Below are 19,700 nucleotides of genomic sequence, written 5' to 3'. Positions count from 1 at the left end.
AACAATCAGTAACTATATATCGTGTCTCATCCTCCCAAATTGTCCATTTTTGTTTCCAAGCCTGAGAGCCTCAATTAGGTAGGATTTTATTGTATTCTCTCTACACACGTACACGCACGGACGCTTACGCACGTGTACGTACGTTCCTCGGATAAAACTTTTGCGACCGGCGTCCACGGAAATCGTGTACCAATCGGCGATGCTTCCCCGACGAATTTAGAATTCAACTTACAGCGATCCGCGACTTTAATGGAGCCCGAATGACACTGATTATCCAATCGTCTATTAATACTACGAGATTCTTTTACTGCGTCGTTAAACATCGCGTCGCGAACGTCCTACCGGCTTATCTTATTTGGTGTTGATCACTGAATCACTTGTATCAGAACAATTTCGGTCATCGTTATTATTATAGTTCTTAGCCTGATCTCCAGTAAACGGACGGTTCCTATAATTTCCTACAATTTAATTCGTTCAAAATCTGCGAATAATTTTTACAGACAAAATATGCAACCGTTACCTTGTATATGTAGAATAACGACAACCAACAACTACAACATTGTATTTCTATTTTACCTGCTGGCAAAAGCAACAACAATCACCCATGATTTTATTATTTTATGCATTAGCCGAGAATAAAACATAGCGAATGGTTTATCTGGGACTAGATCGGCAAATCAAAACATTTTATCCGGGGTCTGTCGTGACCCTGATGCACCGCTTACCAAAGTATATTGGATATTTTTGCGAAGATCGACCGGCGAAGAGGGGGTTAACGGTGAACAGTTTTGAGTACTAAACAGTTGTGAAATTTCGTCGCTCCAATTGCTGTCGCGTTAAAAAGAAAAGGCAATTAAATTTTAAGGGAATTGAATGGGGTGCCGGCGCGATAGCTAACGCGTGTTAAAGTGGCAATTCTATTGGTCGCGAGTCGAGTAGAAAATTGCCGTGCGTTTATATACGTATACGTGTATCACGCACACTGTCGACGAGCGGCTGTCTTCTTCCTGAACAAGGGGAGATAAACTTTCTCCTTCTTTGGAAGAAGGAAGAAGGAATCAGAGCTTGCAAACACAGGCAACTCTCGAGTGCTCCTCGGGTTTCATCGACCCACTGATTCGTGCCACTTCTTTTCCTCGTGCTAATAACTGCACGCGTGTGTGCAGGAGGATCTCTGCCAGCCCCGATATATCGGCCGTTGCAATTACAGCCGAAAAGGACGTCGACCGATCAATTGAACCCTTCGGGTCCTGAATCATCCTTCTCGCTTTTTACCACCGTCCTAATGCGGCGCGGATAGAGCCTCTTCGCCAATAGAACGCAGCAAACGTTGCGAAACTTTATACGATTGTTTATTTGATAATTGTACATTGTACCACAAAAGTGTTCGTACACCTTTTAAGACGCAATAATTATTTTTAAACTGAACTAAACGACTCGAATTTTTTTTTTTAGATAAGAGAGAGACTAGTCTACTAGACGATGACTGAAAATGATATATATTTTTTTAATCTTGTTGTTACTTGGAATGACAAAAAAATAAAAAAACTCGTCTTTTAACTTTTTTATCTTAGCCTATAACGAAAATTTAAAAAATGCCTCTCGTAGATCTCTGAAACTTATGTGCATGTTGAAAGTTTGATCGAAATCGGTTCACGTTGTTACGAGTTACAACAAATTAAAGATCGCAAAAATCGCAATTTTATTATTTATTATTGTGATATATATTGATATATCATATATTTTATTATTGATACATGTTTTGATATATATTTTATTATTTTGACCAAAAACTAAGAAATCTGCAGTTTTTAAAATCCTTCAACGCCTGTAGCTCGACTTTTACATTTTTTAAATTTCCGTTAAAGGCTCAGATAAAAAAGTTAAAAAACGAGGATTTTTAGTTTTTTTTCATTTTCAAGTAATAGCAAAATTAAACAAAAAATCATGTCAGTCATCGTCTAATAGACACAGTCTATCATCTAAAAAATATTCAAGTCATTTAGTTCGATTTCAGTCTCGAAAAAGTTATTACATTTTAAAAGGTGTACGAACACTTTTGTGGGCTACTGTATGTATCTATGTACTTTGTCCAAGCAACTATAAAATAACAATTAATTGAATATCATAATCCTGACGTCGAAAGCTGAATAATTAAATCAATCGGGTACCAGTGATACTGAAAATCAAATTTGGTGACTACGATATCGAAAGCTTGCTAATTAATTAAATCAGGAAACTATGAGATATTAAAAGCTAGATAAATAATTAAAGCAGGCAATTATGATTTGAAAGCTCAATAATTAATTAAATCGGGCAACTATGATGTTGAAATCTTGGCAATTAATTAAATCGTAGAACTGTGATATTGAAATCTTGGTAATTAATTAAGTCGTGTAACCGTGTTAGTGGAAGCTTGATAATTAAATCCTGCGATTTGATATCTAAAACTTGATAGTCAATTAAAAAATTGGAAAATATATCGATTTTCAATTTTTATTTTTAAACGCACATTGATACAAATGTACAATAATGTATCGTTTACGCGTGTGACCGGTCTATTTATAATTATATCACAGTGTGAAACACGAGACTCGGGATTCACGGACTATCACGAATTTAACGATTTTCCATCGATAGTGTACCGCTATCCTCTTGCGTATTCAGGAAACATCGTTTCCTTTGACCTCGAAGAAAAAACGATGCTCGTGTCCCCTGCCGCTCTTACCTAGGCAAATAGAAATGAAACGAGACGCTCGATCCGACCAAGTGTACTTACGTACGTCGACGTAATTCGTCATGTAATACGGCAACGAGACGCGAGAACAAACGTCGCGAAACAATGGAAAGCCCGTCGAACGAATCGAAGCTGGGACAACGTGAAACCGACACGAAAATTTCTGGTAGCGATCGTGAAAGTAATTGAGCACATGCTACGATCGTTTACGGCGTCGGCCGTCGTCAGGATGAAGAGGTTATCGCGCTTATGTGGAAGCCTAAACTTTTTGTTTGGAGATTCTTAAAAAGACGCCGGTTCGAAGGAGGAAATTTCGATGTGTATTGAAAATCCAAGAAGAAATATCTCCAAATACGTGAGATATTTTATTTAAAAGAACAAAAAAATGAAATGGTCGTCTCAAGTTTTTGCTATCTTTTCCCAGCGAGCTGACAATTTCTCTGTCACCCCGTCTTTTGCAACGGTTTTCGTTCCTGGTATCGCAGGGTATAGCGAATTTTAATGTCTGGCGTTCAATATTATAAGGAATATCGATTGAAACACGAGCCTCGAGGTTTCCTGCAGCCGCATAGCGCATCCAATATGGCGTCGGTCGGACTACGATCGAAGCTAGTAAACAGAGAACCTGAGCGTTTTCATGCGAGCTGAAAATTTCCTGCGAACGACGGGGGTTGAGAAGAGATCTATATTTATTGTTCGAATAATTGGAAGAAATTCAGAATAATGTTATGGTACTCGGAAATTCTTTGAATCGTCTACGAATGCCAGAATTTACGGAGAAAAATTTCTAGACACGTTTTGCAGGCTTCGTAATCGAGAAGAATATTATTGACGATAATAATTGAACAATGGAACAAGGAAACGTTGATAAATCGACGGCAAGGAAACCCTTAAAATTAACGAATAGTTAACGAATAACTAACGAATACATATATAGCCCGATTTCGGAGTTATCTTATCTATCTGAACATCTTATCGTGTTTGGTGTTACATTGCATTGAGTAGATTAGTCAGCGATTAAAGTCTGTAACGACGATATTGAAATCTTGGTAAATAAGAGTCGTGTAACTGTGTTAGTGGAAGCTTGATAATTAAATCCTGCGATTTGATATCTAAAACTTGATAGTCAATTAAAAAATTGACATATATCGATTTTCAATCTTTTTTTTTAAACGCACGTTGATACAAATGTACAATAATGTATCGTTTACGCGTGTGACCGGTCTATTTATAATTATATCATAGTGTGAAACACGAGACTCGGGATTCACGGACTATCACGAATATATATATATATATATATATACATATATATTATATGTATATATATTTATAAAATTTATATAATTATAAAATATATACATATATATTATATATATATTATATATATATATATATATATATATATATATATATATATATATATATATATATATATATATATATATATATGTATATATTTTTTCTATCTGAAACATTTTATCGTGTTTGGTGTTACATTGCATTGAGTAGATTAGTCAGCGATTAAAGTCTGTAACGACGATCGCTGTGACTGTTAATCGGCATCCGACAGTTGACAGTTGTTCCCGACCACCGACAGCGGTAACGGGGTTATTTTTCACGATACACGAGCATGTTTCCTGTTAACTATTAAATTACTCAATTTACAGTAATGTAATTCGCCATAATTCCGCGTGAAGCTGTCGACAGATGACTTGCAAAACCCCTTCGAAGCTATCAACGATCTTAACAAAACGGCGGCATTCTGTCCCCAGCTTGACCATCGCTAAAACTCCCGCGGAATCGAAGTCGAAGCCGTCGATGATCGAAGTAAAACTTATCGCGCTATTTTCGACCGGTACAAATCCTCGAAAAAGAAGCGGCACTTCTCACGAACGTCTAACTTCAATGTTCCATGCTCGGCTCGGATAGTTTTTATTTAACCAGTTAGCTGTGGCGCCTCCTTTTCAGTGCGCGCAGCTGTATGTGTCGCGAGAATCAAGCGACGACGAGTATTATACATGCTCGAACACAGAGTAAGCGTCGGATAATATTGGATAAAAAAGACGGTTTTACTTTATAAAGTCAACGATTTTATTGCTAATATTTACTTGTTCGCTTAACATTAACATACGCTACATACGTAATAAACGAAGAACGCAGGAAAAACATACTCCGTGACGAGTATACACGTCGAACACAGCTAACAGGTTAATAAAATTGAAAAATTGTTAATTAAAAAATTTAACTTTGACAAACTCTTACTTGACCCCAGTCAGCCGTTTCTGACGAGTATACACATTACGCCAAATTTGGAAAATATAATATAATAATAATATAATAAAATAATAAATATAATAATAAAATTAAAAAAAATAAAACGACTTAATGCTTAATAATCGTGCAATTCGCATGATATTATACGTACTGCACAGTTGCTTGGTAATATTGCGTGAGCGACAGGCGCGAATAAAGGACGACAAAAAGGAGATTGCAAGGATGGTTGGGAAAACCCATGGTGGGGCACGATCTCATTGGTTTTCCGCGCGTAGTTCAGAAAATGGCGGGCGAGATATGTCGCGGGCGACGCTGTTCCGCGCTATTTCCACGCGAAATGTCGCCTAGCGAAGTGGTCGTAGGCGAAATATCCTGGCCGATACCCTCGGTGCCAAGCGAGACCGCCAGGTTGGCAGGTTCGAGGCTGGCAGGTAAAGTCGGTAGGCGGGCCGAGGTTCATCGACCTCGGCCTAGCGGCCGACCGGATAGCGGGACCATGCTTCTCCCCGATTCTACGTTCTCCTTCTGCCTTCTCTGTACACCTTTCCTCCTCCTCCTCCTCCACCACCTCCTCCTCCTCCTCTTCCTCCTCCTCCGTCCTTTCCTCCTCTTCATTTCTTTGTCTCTATGTGTCCTGCATGATCGCCTTCTCGCGATATCGTGCCCTACACTCTGTCTATCTAGTGACTTTTTCCAGCAAAAATCTCCCTAGCCTCGATCCGATCCACGTTATCCGCCCGAGCCGCCTCGATTCGAAATTCGAGCAGGTTCTCTTCCTTCAAAGTCGCAAATTTTTATTAGTTTTTCGTAAAAAGCCTGGACTCGCCTAGTGATCTTTTTTTCCCTAAGTAAATTCTCCCTAATTGACGCTCCGATTGTGCACGAAAATGGACAATTTGGGAAGAGGTGATACGATTATTCGAGCCTTGCGGTTCCTTTTTATATAATATATAATCGATCGGTGACTGTAAAAGGCTCGAATAATCGTAGCTGCTCTTCCCAGAATTGCCCATTTTCGCGCGCAATCTGAGCGTCAATTAGGGAGACTTTACTCTACTCATCCGAGTACTGTAAAGTCTAATTGACGCTCAGCTTGGAAACAGAAGTGGACGATTTGGGAAGAGGATTAATTAGGGAGAAATTCGAGAACACAGGTCTCTCTGGCAGGTTTTAGTAACCGGACCCGATTCGTCTAGTGAAAACCGAGTTGTCTTGGTCGTCGAAAATGATAAAACAACGTAAATTCTACCTATGCAAACATATATTTCTCGTTTCGACAAAATGGCGAATAATAATTGGCACTTGAGTGGAGATCCACTGGAGAAAACTTCGAGTCACCCGATATAATCGGATATCAGAAACGAAATAATTGCCATCAGGATTACGGACACGCGGACCGTCGGAACGATTAAAATATCATTTACATTTTGTGCAAAGTAAATGAAGAAGTAAATGAAAACGGGGAAAGCCGTGTTATGATTTTTGTGAAATGTTGAAAAGAGAAAGAATTTGCTTATTCGACGTTCGAGTGGGAATCGGTGGTACTCTTCAACGGTCGAAATGTGCAATTCGCATAATCAGCGGATGCCAGGCGGTTACCAAACGCTTAATTCGCGTGAAATTTTCGAAACTAGCCTGAAAGAAGAAATCGTTTGCATTAATCGATTGGTATATTGTTTTACATGCTTGGAATTCGGCGGGAATATTCGAACTTCTCCTAGTTCCTAATCAATCTTTCAGCTTACCAATTATTATGGTTACAAACGCTGTTTAACATTACATATCTTCTCCATTAACCTTTACGAAAACATCCATCTACCTTACCATGTACCTCTTTGTATTTATTTTATTCTTATTTATTCATTCACTTGATCCTTGCCTTTATAACTTCGTTACAAAATTCATACTAAATTATCTATGCTCTAAAAAATAACAATAAAAGAAAAATATAACTATCGATTTCTATCGATAATAATACTAATAATAATAATGATAATATATGTCGATATTTTGTTTTTATTGTTATTTTTTAGAGTATAGGTAATTTAGTATAAATTTTGTAACGAAGTTATAAAGGCAGGAATCAAGTGAATGAATAAATAAAAATGAAATGTAGACAAAGGAGTGCATAGTAGCACTTTAATGGAAAAGATAGATGAATGTTAAGTAAAGATTAATCGAAATGTATTATGTTAAACAGCGTTCGTAACTATAGTATTTGATAAGCATTATCAAGGCCCAATTTGTAGTACATAAACTTACTCTTTGGTCTAATATTCTTGAATTAAGGTTGCGCCTCTTTGTATAGCATTTGACGGTAAAATTCGAACTGCATAGCTCGGTGTTGCATATTATTTTCGCACGGAAAATCGAGAAAAATAGCTAAACAGCTCGATAACAGTTGTATGCGAAATCGAACGCAGGTCTATATTCCGGTAACGGTGTTTGCCAGGACACGGTGAAGCAACGGGCCGAGTGAATTATCAAAGAGAAAATGAACTGGTTAAAGTTTACGCGGCGAGCTGACATTAAGAGTTGCAAGTCAGTCAGCGGGAATCCAGAACCGCTAGATTCGCGCTATCCAAGCTCTCTTGTAGTCCCATGGGTGAAAGTTTCAGTTTCCCACGCGATCAGCCCATGGACGAATCAATGGCATCCGTGAGCTCTTATGGGCTCCGTTCGTCTAATTGTAAATACAACTTCTTGAATCGTTCCATTCAGTTATATGTACCTATTTACGTTCCGTGAACCCGCGCCGCGTCGCTTCTTATTAATATTCAGCTTGCATCGTGAACAGCAGAAAGTCGAAAGTCGGAGTCGAAGAAACGTCGTCTCGGCGAAATTATTCCCCTAGGACAGTTTTATGGTACTTGAACCGTCGGATTGGCGGACGTTGGGTACATTTCGACCGAAGTTTGCAAGGATTCCGTCTAAATCCGAATTTTTGCGGCAGTCGTTTGTAATTGTCGACAATTAATATTGATTCGAATAAAAAGATTCACATTGCTGCGAATGAAATAGGTTTGAAAATATACGAATGAATATTATTGATTATTACTATTATTATATATAATTATATAATATAATATAAATATAATACAAATATAATACAAATATAATACAAATATATTACAAATATATTACAAATATATTACAAATATATTACAAATATATTACAAATATATTACAAATATATTACAAATATATTACAAATATATTACAAATATAATACAAATATAATACAAATATAATACAAATATAATACAAATATAATACAAATATAATACAAATATATTACAAATATATTACAAATATAATACAAATATAATACAAATATAATACAAATATAATACAAATATATTACAAATATATTACAAATATATTACAAATATATTACAAATATATTACAAATATATTACAAATATATTACAAATATATTACAAATATAATACAAATATAATACAAATATAATACAAATATAATACAAATATAATACAAATATAATACAAATATAATACAAATATATTACAAATATATTACAAATATATTACAAATATAATACAAATATAATACAAATATAATACAAACATATTACAAATATAAATATAATAATTATTAATTATTAATTATTATATAGATATATTATGGACCGAGCCACGGCTGTCATAACTACTCGAACGTGTCCGCCGTCCAAAGGTTGAGGACGACCAGTATTCGGTAGAAACACACTAAAATCAATAATACAAGTTAACACTAATTTAACCGAGGCCTAGCATAACCGAGGTATGTATCCAGAAGTCCGGCCAGGTGTCACAAGATGACGGACAAGTGCCGGTGGTGGCGGTGACCCATGACGTTGGGTCGTATTCGCAGTTGAAAGGCAAAATTCCGGAGGCAGAGGAAACGATTTCCGCCACGAGCGCGTACGTCGAAGCGTAAACAGAAAAAAAAAGAATACGATACACGTTCGACGAGCGTGACAAAATGGAACCCACGGCTTGCCCGAATTTCGTTCTCGTCATGGCCCCGGAACCGTTCGCCTGCGCATCGTTTCATCGTCTCATCGTCTCATCGTTCCTGTATAAAAACACGCGGCAGCTATGGTCGCGTCGACGCGACGGGGTCAAAGGTTGGATAAGTCTCCGGCGTATGTTGAGTAAACACGACACAATGGCGGAGAGAAGTTCAGTGAGCAGAAACACGGCCCAGACACGCCGTGGTAAATGTGAATCGGTGCTGGACGACCTGGAAACCTTTACGGAGGCGCATCGAAGCCACGATCGGAGAATATCAACGAGAAAGAATGCGAATGCCGGGACGAAGGTTTCTCGCGCGTCGACTCTATTCAAAATTCCTCGGTTTTCTTCTCCTCGAGGAGTCCGGCGTAGAACGCTCCTCCTTTCTAATTTACGAGCCGAGGATGCGCGAGCCCGTTCCCTCGGATATGCGAGTCACACGGGGACCATTTCGGGCTCCGTGGTTCCCCCTTTGCGCCGTCCGAGTCCCGCGAGGAACGTGTTGGGACGCTCTTATACGGCCCCTGGAGCTGTTTTGACTCCAAGGACCCAGCTGGGGTCCTTGTTTTGACTTCGGGACGGTCCACGTTGCGCGGAACAATCGCTGGACGATCCTGCTCCCGACCGTGTTATCGTGCGGGCCACCCCCTCAATCCCTTCGCCTAAAAGCAATTACAGTAAAACATGAATAATTGCCCGGACCGACCTGCAGCGCGCGAATATACCCGGTAGTCGTCAAATAGCGTAACCTGACCCATACTCGAATGTCGGTGCGACGACATTAAATCCGACACCGTACCGACGCGATGTGATTAGAATTGTATTTTTCTATCGCATTCCATTCACTATCTCGGCCATTATCGTTTACTGAAAAAATGAAATTGCTTGAATTCACGTCGTATTGGAGATCTTGTTCTAAGAGTAAGAAAAATGCAGAATTACAGTAATTGTATACAATAATTATATTAGTATAATTATATTAGTATAATTATATTAGTGTAATTATATTAGTATAATTATATTGGTATAATTATATTAGTATAATTATAATAATTATATTGGTAATTTTTACCGCATTGCCTCGAACAAGATGACAATGAAAGAACATCAATGCAAACGTACGTTCGTAATCTAGAGAACAAGTGGTTCCGGTACTTTGCAGAACTTTCGTTAATTCGAATGGTGTCTTGAAAACGGTCGTGACAAAGGGGAAGGTGACGTATTCGGAGCCGGTCGAACGGCTGACGCCGTTGTTGGCTTCGTAAAACGGAATCGAGACTAACGAAAGGAAGTGCACCGCGCGCGGTGTGGTGCTATGATCGTCGGAATTGGAACGAGCATACAATGAGCGCTCATTGCTCGAAACCGAATCGTTCCAGAGACACGGGATCGTTCGCCAGATTGCGTTTTCTGGCCAAATATAATTAGCCGTCGAACGCCGGGATGTTTGACGACGATCGAGCGAAACGAGCCTGGGTCACTTCCGACCCACGATCGAGTTACTGTTTACACTCGCACTGGGCGCCTATCTGTTCCGTCGTTGCTATCACATCCTGTCGTTTCGAACTTTCTATATATATATTTTTATATGATATATACACATATATATATATATTATAAATATATATTATATATATTATAATATATTATAAATTATATATTATAAATATATATTATATATATTATAATATATTATAAATTATATATTATAAATATATATTATATATATTATAATATATTATAAATTATATATTATATATAATAATTATATATTTTTTATATAATATTCTATATATATATTTTTTCATAATATCTTGTTAATTAATTACCGCGCTTTTCACTATTGTAATTCGCTTTGTTTTCAAATTGGAAACTCCTACGCGCGAACAACATTTCGGCAGGAGTATTATTGTAAATGTAAGTTCGACTCGAATATTGTTTTCATGTCGAATATCGTTTTCGGCTCAACTATTCATTTGGCCGGGAGACTGTTCCGATTGAACCGAGCAAGTTGGATCAACGAACGATGGCGTCGATCGAGACGCACGTAAATAGGTGTGCCATTCAACCGTTCCACTCATACCTACTGTACTCGTAGTACGTGTCTACAAGGCCACGGAGAGACGAATGCTCGATTAATACCGTGGGTGAAGGGAGCTTCTTAAGCGACGTCCACAGCGCGATGTTTCGGACCCGGCCAATCTTCGATCTCCGATCCGCGGCAACTGTTATTTTCATCTCCTCCTACGTCGGACCGCTTGAATTTACTCTGAAACAGGTCCGATTTTAGTTTTCATAGATTTTCACGCGGCCGGGACGATTCGTTGCATTAGTTTTATTCGCGCCTTTTTCTATCGCAAATTGGAAATTTCACGCGTGGCGACACCTGTGCGAAAATGTCTGAAATCGGGAGCCGTTGCAGGGTCGATAAACCTTCTCGTCGTTTCTCTAAATTCGACTCGGAGTAAGGATCGACCCGATCAATTTAATCGAATGGCTGCTGAACGATCTGTGAATAATTTCTATTTCAATGACGTGAAATTAAAGTTGGACGATGGTCGTTTCATTTCTTAATCGTACGCCGCTGATCTACTGGACATCATATATTGCCAGAAAAAAGAAACGATAACAGACTTCGCGGTGGTCTTTTCTTGCGTAAACGGAAGATTTCTTTTCGGGATTTCAGTGGGTCGCGTTCGAAAGCCCGCGAAATATTTGAGTTTCGTAGGCACAACGTGACTAAGTTTCTTCAACGGTTTCATAGGCGGCACCGTGTACAGGGGCGCGAGGCAAGGAAGCGACCAGGAGCACAAAAACCTCTTTCCTTTTCCCTCGGCGTTTCTTTGTGTCGAGCGATACTTTTGTGGGCACTATGCCGCGCGGCCATAAGCGTCGCGAGAGGAACGAATTCGTCTCTAGCGCCATTTAAGGGCACGCTTTCTACGAAACAACAGCGGATTTCCATTTACACGAGGCACACGGCGGTCTGGAAAGCGGCGTTTCGTCGCCAAAATGAAAGATTTCGTCGATTAACCGTTAATTACTAACGTATTAAAATTAACGTTCTACGTGTCGCTGGAGACTTACTTTAATTTGAGGAAATTGTGACAGTTTTTGGACCAGTCGCGGCATTCGGTTTATTAATCCTCGCAAAGCGGCGGCCGGGTCCATTTTGACCCAGAGCATATTCAAATCGTTCGCTCGATTACTTAATCTTCGACAATAAAATGAAAGAAATTGCTGATCCTCCGTCCGAGGATTAATTAGTACTTCATAACTTAATATTTGCGATGTAATATGTATCTAGAATCTGACTTGCGTTCCACAAATTTTTCTTCGATGTTCGGTACGTTTCTTAAAACACTATTGCCGAATTCGTCCCATAGTTTCTCGATTGGATTCGTATCAATAGATTATGGAGAGGTCAGACCATAATGTGTATATGCTTCATTATTATCCTCCAGCGCTTGCAAATAGTTTTTACATATTTTTGCTGTAATCATAATTCTTTAGATGAATACTTTTACAGATAAGTATATGCAACAAAATTCAAGAATAAATTGAATCCAGACAACCGCGTCTGCGTTATAGTAATCATTTTCCTCAAAATAAGTGTTCGGTGACTTATAAACAGGGGGAGGAGGGGGGTATAGCCACTTCAATTAAACTTCTGTAAAATACTATACGATAAGTTACGGTTAGTCAGTTAGTTTTTAACTTCGTTTGCGTTTATTTATCTAGGGATTGGTCCCAATATCCCTATGTTATTCGAATGTGAAATTTCCTTGATCCTGACACCTGGTGCTACTCATAAGCAACGCCGACCGACGCGTCAAAGTTCAGTAGGTCAGTTCCATTTTCCTAGCGCGCGTATAACGCAATTCGGACGATTACTATAGTCTGCCGCTTAAATTGACACCTGGGTTACGCGAACGAAAGCCGTCGCATCTCATCAGCAGTTGTTTAAAATTATTTGCATTGGAATTTCGGTGCTCCATCGATAATCGCATGTCCGCGGACAATGGACTTATCGGTATTCGTACAGCGACTATTTAATGTGTAGAGAGAAACTCTGTAAAACTAGCTAGCAAACGTTCTAGGGAATTTTTTATATGGACAGATAAATAGGTTATTTTATTCGATCTTCACTAAACTTCGAATATTATTGCTCCGAGTCACTAGAAACTAATTTGGAAACGAATTTCTAGTAAATCGATGTTTCGAAGCAATTGTGAAGTAAGCTGCTCGAGAAAGATATGGAGAATAATCTGTATGCAGACGGTAATATCATGTTCGTACTGATCAAACATAGTTGCAGCAGTTGAAGGCACCGAGATGAAATTAAGGTTATGCATTCGCACCTCGTTTTGTTCCTCGACGACAAAGTTTTCGGGTCATCGTTCTCTCGTCAAGAGAATCTAGATTGATCGACGAAACTAGGGCAAGGTTGTATTTATCGGTCTGGGTTAGGTCACCCGTTATATGCGATACGTTCAGATTCTTTTTTATTCCATTTCAATCGCAAATCACGCGCTATTAAGCTAAGTCTTTCGTGCATATGTACTCTAGCTTTTACTATAACTAGGATCGTTTGCGAGAAGCTACATCAACACCAGAGCCGTTCGTCGGCCGACAAATAACATGTATAATAGTGACAGAATTTGTCTGAAAAAGTTCTACATTTAAATACGAGGTTCCTAATTTATACATTTGCTAATATAGGATGTAAAAAAATATATTGCAGTCGTCGTTTAATTCGAGCGTGTGAATCTGTCTATAAAAAAAATGTAAATTTTCATAAGCGCAGTCTAATTACTGGTGTAGATAAACCACATGGTAAGGCGCATTGAAAGTACGAATAACGAGACCGTGTTCCGTCGATGCATATAAAGGAAAGAAAATGCAATGAGGTCAGCGACACTCGACGTCAGCAATTAAGGATTAAGACAGATCCTCGTCACCAATTCACGTTTCAAAAACGATCGGCAATGAGTCATATCGAATTACCAGGTCACTGCGACCCAAATAAAAATCATTGCTTTTAAAAAGATACTTGACATAGTAACAAGTTCGCTGGATATCGCCATTCTCGCAGAGAAGCTGTACCAGCTGTAATCCTCAACTTGTCCTGGACCAATTAAAAAGTCCTGATCCAATGAGATCCAATTAACTGGAACCATTTCGAACGTGTGAGACGTTGAAATCGAATGACCAAAAGACGGTTAATAAAAATTACAGGATTAGTTTTATTTAGATGTTTACGTCACGTAGAAAATAAAATTTTATTTACATTCGTCCATGAACTGAGGGATCATCGTTGTCTTTCCAGGTTCACCGGCAACGTTCGATCCTGTAGTTCCAGACTTTTTTCAGCAGACTACGATCGATTAGGTCAGGTGTTAGAAATGATCCTAAACCACGCGAATCTGTGACCACACGCATTTTCACTAGTGAAAGCAAGTGATTTCCAACAATTGTAATTTTTCTGCTCGGATATAAGGAGTACTTACTGTTTTATGGCTTCACGGATAGCACACTACCGAACGTCCATGCTCGAATGTGTTCGTCTTCAATCATGCCGGCAAGAAACAACCACGGTAAACGGCTGGGGAATCTCGTTTGTCCAAGCTAATTATTTCTTTCGTGCCGAACGGATCAATATAATTATTGAACCGTATCTTCCAACTGAATCTAATCTTTTCGTCTAGAAATTTTCGAGAGAGAAATTGGCCGCTAACGTTATGTCTCGGGCCGCTGTTACCGAGTGGACAGCCCCTGATGCCGTTATCTCACTACCAATATTCCGAAAACGTCGAAGGTCAACTGGATGCTAATTTGTGAAAAAAAAAGAAGAAATTCAAATTTTACGATCGTGTTCCCTACGGTGGTTTGAGGCAGAGTAGGAAGGGGGGGGGAAGGCTGGCATGACTAATAGCCAAATCAAAGTTAATGACCGACGAACTGTCCAAGGATGCGGCCTTGACAGAAAAATCTTTTTTGATCCGACACGCTCGAAGTGTGCAGTGACTGTCAAACGCCCTCGATTAATCCGGAATTATACAAGCAGTTCGGGGTTCATTACAATTTCGAGAATAATGCATGCAGAGATTGAGAAACTATTCTAGATACACGGGGGGAATTGGGCCATACGAATTTTTTAACTTTTTCATTCATGTGGCGCGCATCGGTTGCACAGTGGACGAACTTTTCATGCAACGTGATACACATATTTCGATTGCCCACGCAAAGAGGATAAATAATCGCGCAGTTGTAACGAAACATGGAAGCGGATCCGAGTGCGAAGGGTTTAAGAAATCTAACATCCCTGCACGTATTCATGCTCGGCGCAGGTTGCGAATTTTCTCATCTCCGTCGTGAGCGGAGGTGCGCGCTGTGTGTCGCCGCGCGGAGAGGGACAGCGAAGCAGGCCGCGAGAAAACGAGAGACGGAAAAAGAGAGGAGAGAGACTGTAGGAAGGGAGCGGAGAGGAGAGGAAAGGAGAGGAGAGGAGAGGAGAGGCGAGGCGGAGTGCACCGTTCGTACCAGGCGGTGCGCCCTGGTACCGGCGCGGCGGGCAGGCCGACAGACTCGGACAGACTCGGCGAGACTCGATCAGAAAAGTCGAGGAAGAGGAGAGGAGTCGAGGAGGAGGGAAGCCGGAGAAGTGCACTACTCGCCTACCTTCGTTCCTCGCTATGGATCTTTTTTCCTTTTTCTCTCTGTTAGCGCGCGCGCGCGCACGAGCGAGCGAGCGAGCGAGATCCTCTCTCGCGACCTTCTCTAGCCGGGAGAGCCTCCTCTTCGTGAGATGATACCCGGACACGTGTTTTTGAATTATTCAGGATCCTCTTTTTCGGACTCTCCGTGGTCTTTATCGTTCCTTTTTCGGCGTTCCTTATTATTTGCTCGAGAAATCAGTATATTTTTTCAACTTGTAAATGTTAGTTTGTCAATCCTACCGCGTTTTTGCGCTGTAACCGTGAAAGCTATGCGATCGACTCTTGCGTGGGCTGATTCTGCATGCTTTCTTGGGTTTAACGATGTTTTGGATTTATGGATATTTTGGAAGCAAGTTGAGGAACGGTGAGAGTCCGAGGCAAGACGGTAGCTACTGCGCTACCGCATAGAGCGGATAGATCAAAATATTCAAAGGCATGTTCGTAGAATCATTTTATCTAACGAGTAACCGCGTGGCTATAATTGTTAAAGCTTGATGCATCGTCGAAGATGAAAATTTACGCAACAGATAGGTGATGTAACGAATAAAATGGAAATATGAAATTCTTCCGTATCCGACGTTCTTCCCCCGACTTATCTGCTATATGTAGACATTTAGATTAGACATTTTCTTTTTAATCGTTAATCCTGAAAAACTTCAGAATTTGTAAGAAAAATGTAAACAATGCTGCAATAGGATAGATGCTTCTCTTTAATAGTTGTTATTCAGTTTGTTTTCTCCTTTGCGCCTGTTGTCATGTTTTTCAAAAGTACCGAGCAACGTGCTTCGATACTGTTTATAGTTTGAAACACATAATTGGTAGCAATTAAATTGTACTGTTTCTATCATCGCTATGATGATAAAGTGAAAGTTACTTAATACAGAGCATTAAAGTGTTAGTTCTCTGGAATCACTATTATTTTCTAAAGCAATTTGTAATTAACATTAGCCTATTTTATACGTTCCATTCTTCTCAACAAACAATTTCCATTTATTTCGCAATTAGTGTGACACAGTGGATTCACACAGTCTGCTTTCGAACCGAATGCACAGTCAGTTGTTATTGGTGTCTGGGTGCACCTGGAAGATATTAAAAGATGAGAATGAACAGAAGATTTCACGCTTCTCAGATGGTGATTAATGAGAAAAATCGTACAATTTTGTTATGTAGCCAAAGAGGAGGAAAAGAAATCCAAATCTCTCAATCTATGCGGAGAAACGCGCACAAGATTGCGATCATCGTTGTGAAACGTGTCGTCCTCTGTGACGTTAAATCGGCGATATGCCATTTGTTCGCTTGCGAGGGCACGTTTGTTGTTGAACCGTGACCAAGATTGCTGAAATATTCACAAATCGAATGACAGCCGCGTAAAACGAAAATATTTGTAATACTTTCGCCCGTCATGGAGATCTGTTGTAAAAAAGCACTTAATTCCTTGGTATCCTCATTCGTTTTACTTGCATAAGAGACAGCTGAAACTGCAGGATGTTTATGAATTGATGGCGCAATCTAAAAAGCGATGACATTCTGCGTAAAAATAACGAAAAATAATGAAAAATAATGCAAAATGAAGAAAAAAGTGGTTGTATTTAATAGCATGAAATACTAAAATTGTATCCTCCATTTCTGACCTTGTATGACGTTGATGTTTATTGATTTATCAATGTTTCATTTCAAACATTGATAGTCAGCTTTGTTTTCTCGAAAAATCTGCAGATAAAAGAAGTGTGTAACGTCATAGTTGTCTGCAAAAAAGCAATACAACTCCTCCCTCTTTCATTTTCTTTCTGCATATTTATCATTTACGAGAAATATATTAATAACCCTGTCGTTGGCGTAAGGATTATTAACGATGCTTCGTCTCTTGCGCAACCTTGTGCATTTTATTTTCTCGGTCGAAAGCAAAATCTGTATAGCACACTTTGTGATCCTGGATTCGTGTTTTGCCTACCAAGAGGTCCACGATAAACCATCTATTAGTTCGGTCACTACGAAACCTATCGGCAAAAAAGAAAAGTAAAAATTTGTTGAATAACATAATTATTGTTTCTGTTATCGACAGTGCGTCATCGAACGAGAAAGGTTAAGCGTCCTGTTGACGTTATCCTTGAAAGGATGCACATATACGGCAGCTAGGGAACGTGCTAGATAACCGATTCTAGCTAGATTCCATTGAGATTCTATCTGCACGGTGCCAGCCGGTACCGTTCTGTCTCCCATCCATGGCCTGACGTTCTTTCTTCATTTTTCTTTTGCAGACATGAAGCCGCGATTGAAAACACATTCTACATTTATCCTCCTATGAAAATAAAAGCGTGTTCGACGATGAAATAGAAGAAAGCGGTTTTTATTCGAATTAGATAACATCTCGCGTTCTCGCGGACTTTAGTGAAAACTCAGCTTGCGCTGAAAATTTTGTAATTCCCGCTGTGCAATTACGCGTAATTGTAATTACCCGTAGACATGCAATCTATAATTGTGAACGGCACGTTCACGCGCCCTGGAAAGGCTATGGTTTTCTATTAGGGTTACCAGTTGTACTCTTTTTGAGGTTATGCCACATTTGTATTCTTACGTTTAAGTAACGCATACAACGAGCAATTTCCTACATAATCTTTTCCAATTTTTGCGCCCGCTACGTTACCTGATTATTGAAGGTTCGGTCTTTAAAGTTGATTTTCAATTTTTTCAAGGTGGCAAAACGCCGTGCCATCTGGTGACTATATTTTTATGCTTCACTGAATTTACCAGAAAGTTGGTAACCTATATCACTGCGCGTAATCCGAAACCGTTATTATTAAATATATTTTTGATTCTCTACGAAAAGTTCGATACAGATTCCTAATTGGTCTAGACGTCCCACATTTAACCTATTTAAGCAATATCTCCAGCGAAACTGCGTCGAATTAAGTTAATCGAAACTGTCATCTCGTGCACGGAGATCGTCTTCTACAGTGAAGACTACTTTCATCACTTTTCGTGCATATTTAACGATTTCTACGCAATAATTGGCTGCCTAGATCGCTTGTAGAACGAACAATTACACGAACCATCGACTGCTACGCATCGATCGATATGAAAGAATGAATTTCACCTAGCTCGGATTTCGAGCGATTCGAGTTGCCTGCGCATTTCGAACGCTCGAAAGCTTGTCTTTAATTCTAACTTGTATTTGAATTACTTCCTCCAACTGGGAACAGGTTCGAGGCTGTAATCGTTGTCATCCTGTTTGTGAAACGATGCGGACGGAATGCATACGAACAAAAGAAGTTCTCGATCCCGTGAAGCGGATCTTTTCGATCGCGCGTTGCCTAGGATTCTCGCGTTACACCTAGAGAGGAAACCACCAGCATCTGCTGAACCTTTCACCTATCACGCCACAGATGCATCGAGTCACGTTCTGTCCCAAACTGTTACCGTCGGATTATTTGAACGAATTATAGCACATTCTTGAAACGGTTCTCTATTGATACGGTCTATTGAAACCTTGTGAATTCTTAAATTACAATATTCAACGTCCCGTTACGTACTAGATCGAGCGATTTAATCTTCTTCATGGTGGCACGTAGCTCGGTCCTACCAACTTAACAAAGTTACAAACCCGCGAACAGTTTAAAATATAGAATGAATCATATCGAAAATTATATAAAACCATTTCTTGTTACTCTTCAGTTATTATCTTAAAGTTAGCAACAAAGAAGTTACTGAAATCGTACACAACTAAAATATTGTTTTAAACTTGATTTAAATAGTAAATTGAGTAATTTGTTGGGTATCCTTGACTACTTTCCGCTATGATCGATCTCACCAATTTTTCGATTAAATCAGGATCAATGTTTATAATTATTGTAATTTTTATAGTCACTTTTATAATTAATGTTTCATCATCCTTATAACTCATTTGCTTTTGGAGAATCTTCTAGATTACTAAGAAAATGTATACTGTACGAT

General features: G+C 39.2%; 1 protein-coding gene and 3 long non-coding RNA genes across 6 annotated transcripts in view; 2 read left to right on the top strand and 2 right to left on the bottom strand.

The window, feature by feature from the left end:
- The window catches only part of mgl (low-density lipoprotein receptor-related protein megalin), a 46,430-nt gene that overhangs the window by 8,936 nt on the left and 17,794 nt on the right, over nt 1–19,700 (top strand). The window lies entirely within an intron of this gene.
- Nucleotides 10,881–16,311, top strand: LOC117224086 (uncharacterized). 2 transcript variants are annotated; one of them, XR_004491120.2, is made up of 3 exons: nt 10,881–14,251; nt 14,360–14,627; nt 14,739–16,311. It is a non-coding gene; the product is annotated as an uncharacterized LOC117224086 (long non-coding RNA). The 2 variants fall into 2 exon arrangements; XR_013033413.1 differs by having other exon boundaries at nt 14,360–16,311.
- Nucleotides 14,253–14,744, bottom strand: LOC143259479 (uncharacterized). The gene is made up of 2 exons (XR_013033415.1): nt 14,541–14,744; nt 14,253–14,456 (listed from the first exon to the last, which is right to left on the bottom strand). It is a non-coding gene; the product is annotated as an uncharacterized LOC143259479 (long non-coding RNA).
- LOC117224085 (uncharacterized) lies at nt 16,442–19,276 on the bottom strand. Of its 2 annotated transcripts, XR_013033410.1 has the most exons (4): nt 18,931–19,276; nt 17,381–17,746; nt 16,905–17,276; nt 16,442–16,828 (listed from the first exon to the last, which is right to left on the bottom strand). It is a non-coding gene; the product is annotated as an uncharacterized LOC117224085 (long non-coding RNA). The 2 variants fall into 2 exon arrangements; XR_004491117.2 differs by having other exon boundaries at nt 17,381–19,276.

Source organism: Megalopta genalis, chromosome 5, assembly GCF_051020955.1.
Source record: "Megalopta genalis isolate 19385.01 chromosome 5, iyMegGena1_principal, whole genome shotgun sequence".
Taxonomy (NCBI): Eukaryota; Metazoa; Arthropoda; class Insecta; order Hymenoptera; family Halictidae; genus Megalopta; species Megalopta genalis.
Note: the sequence above shows the minus strand (reverse complement) of the source record. Positions and strands in the feature narration are given on the sequence as shown.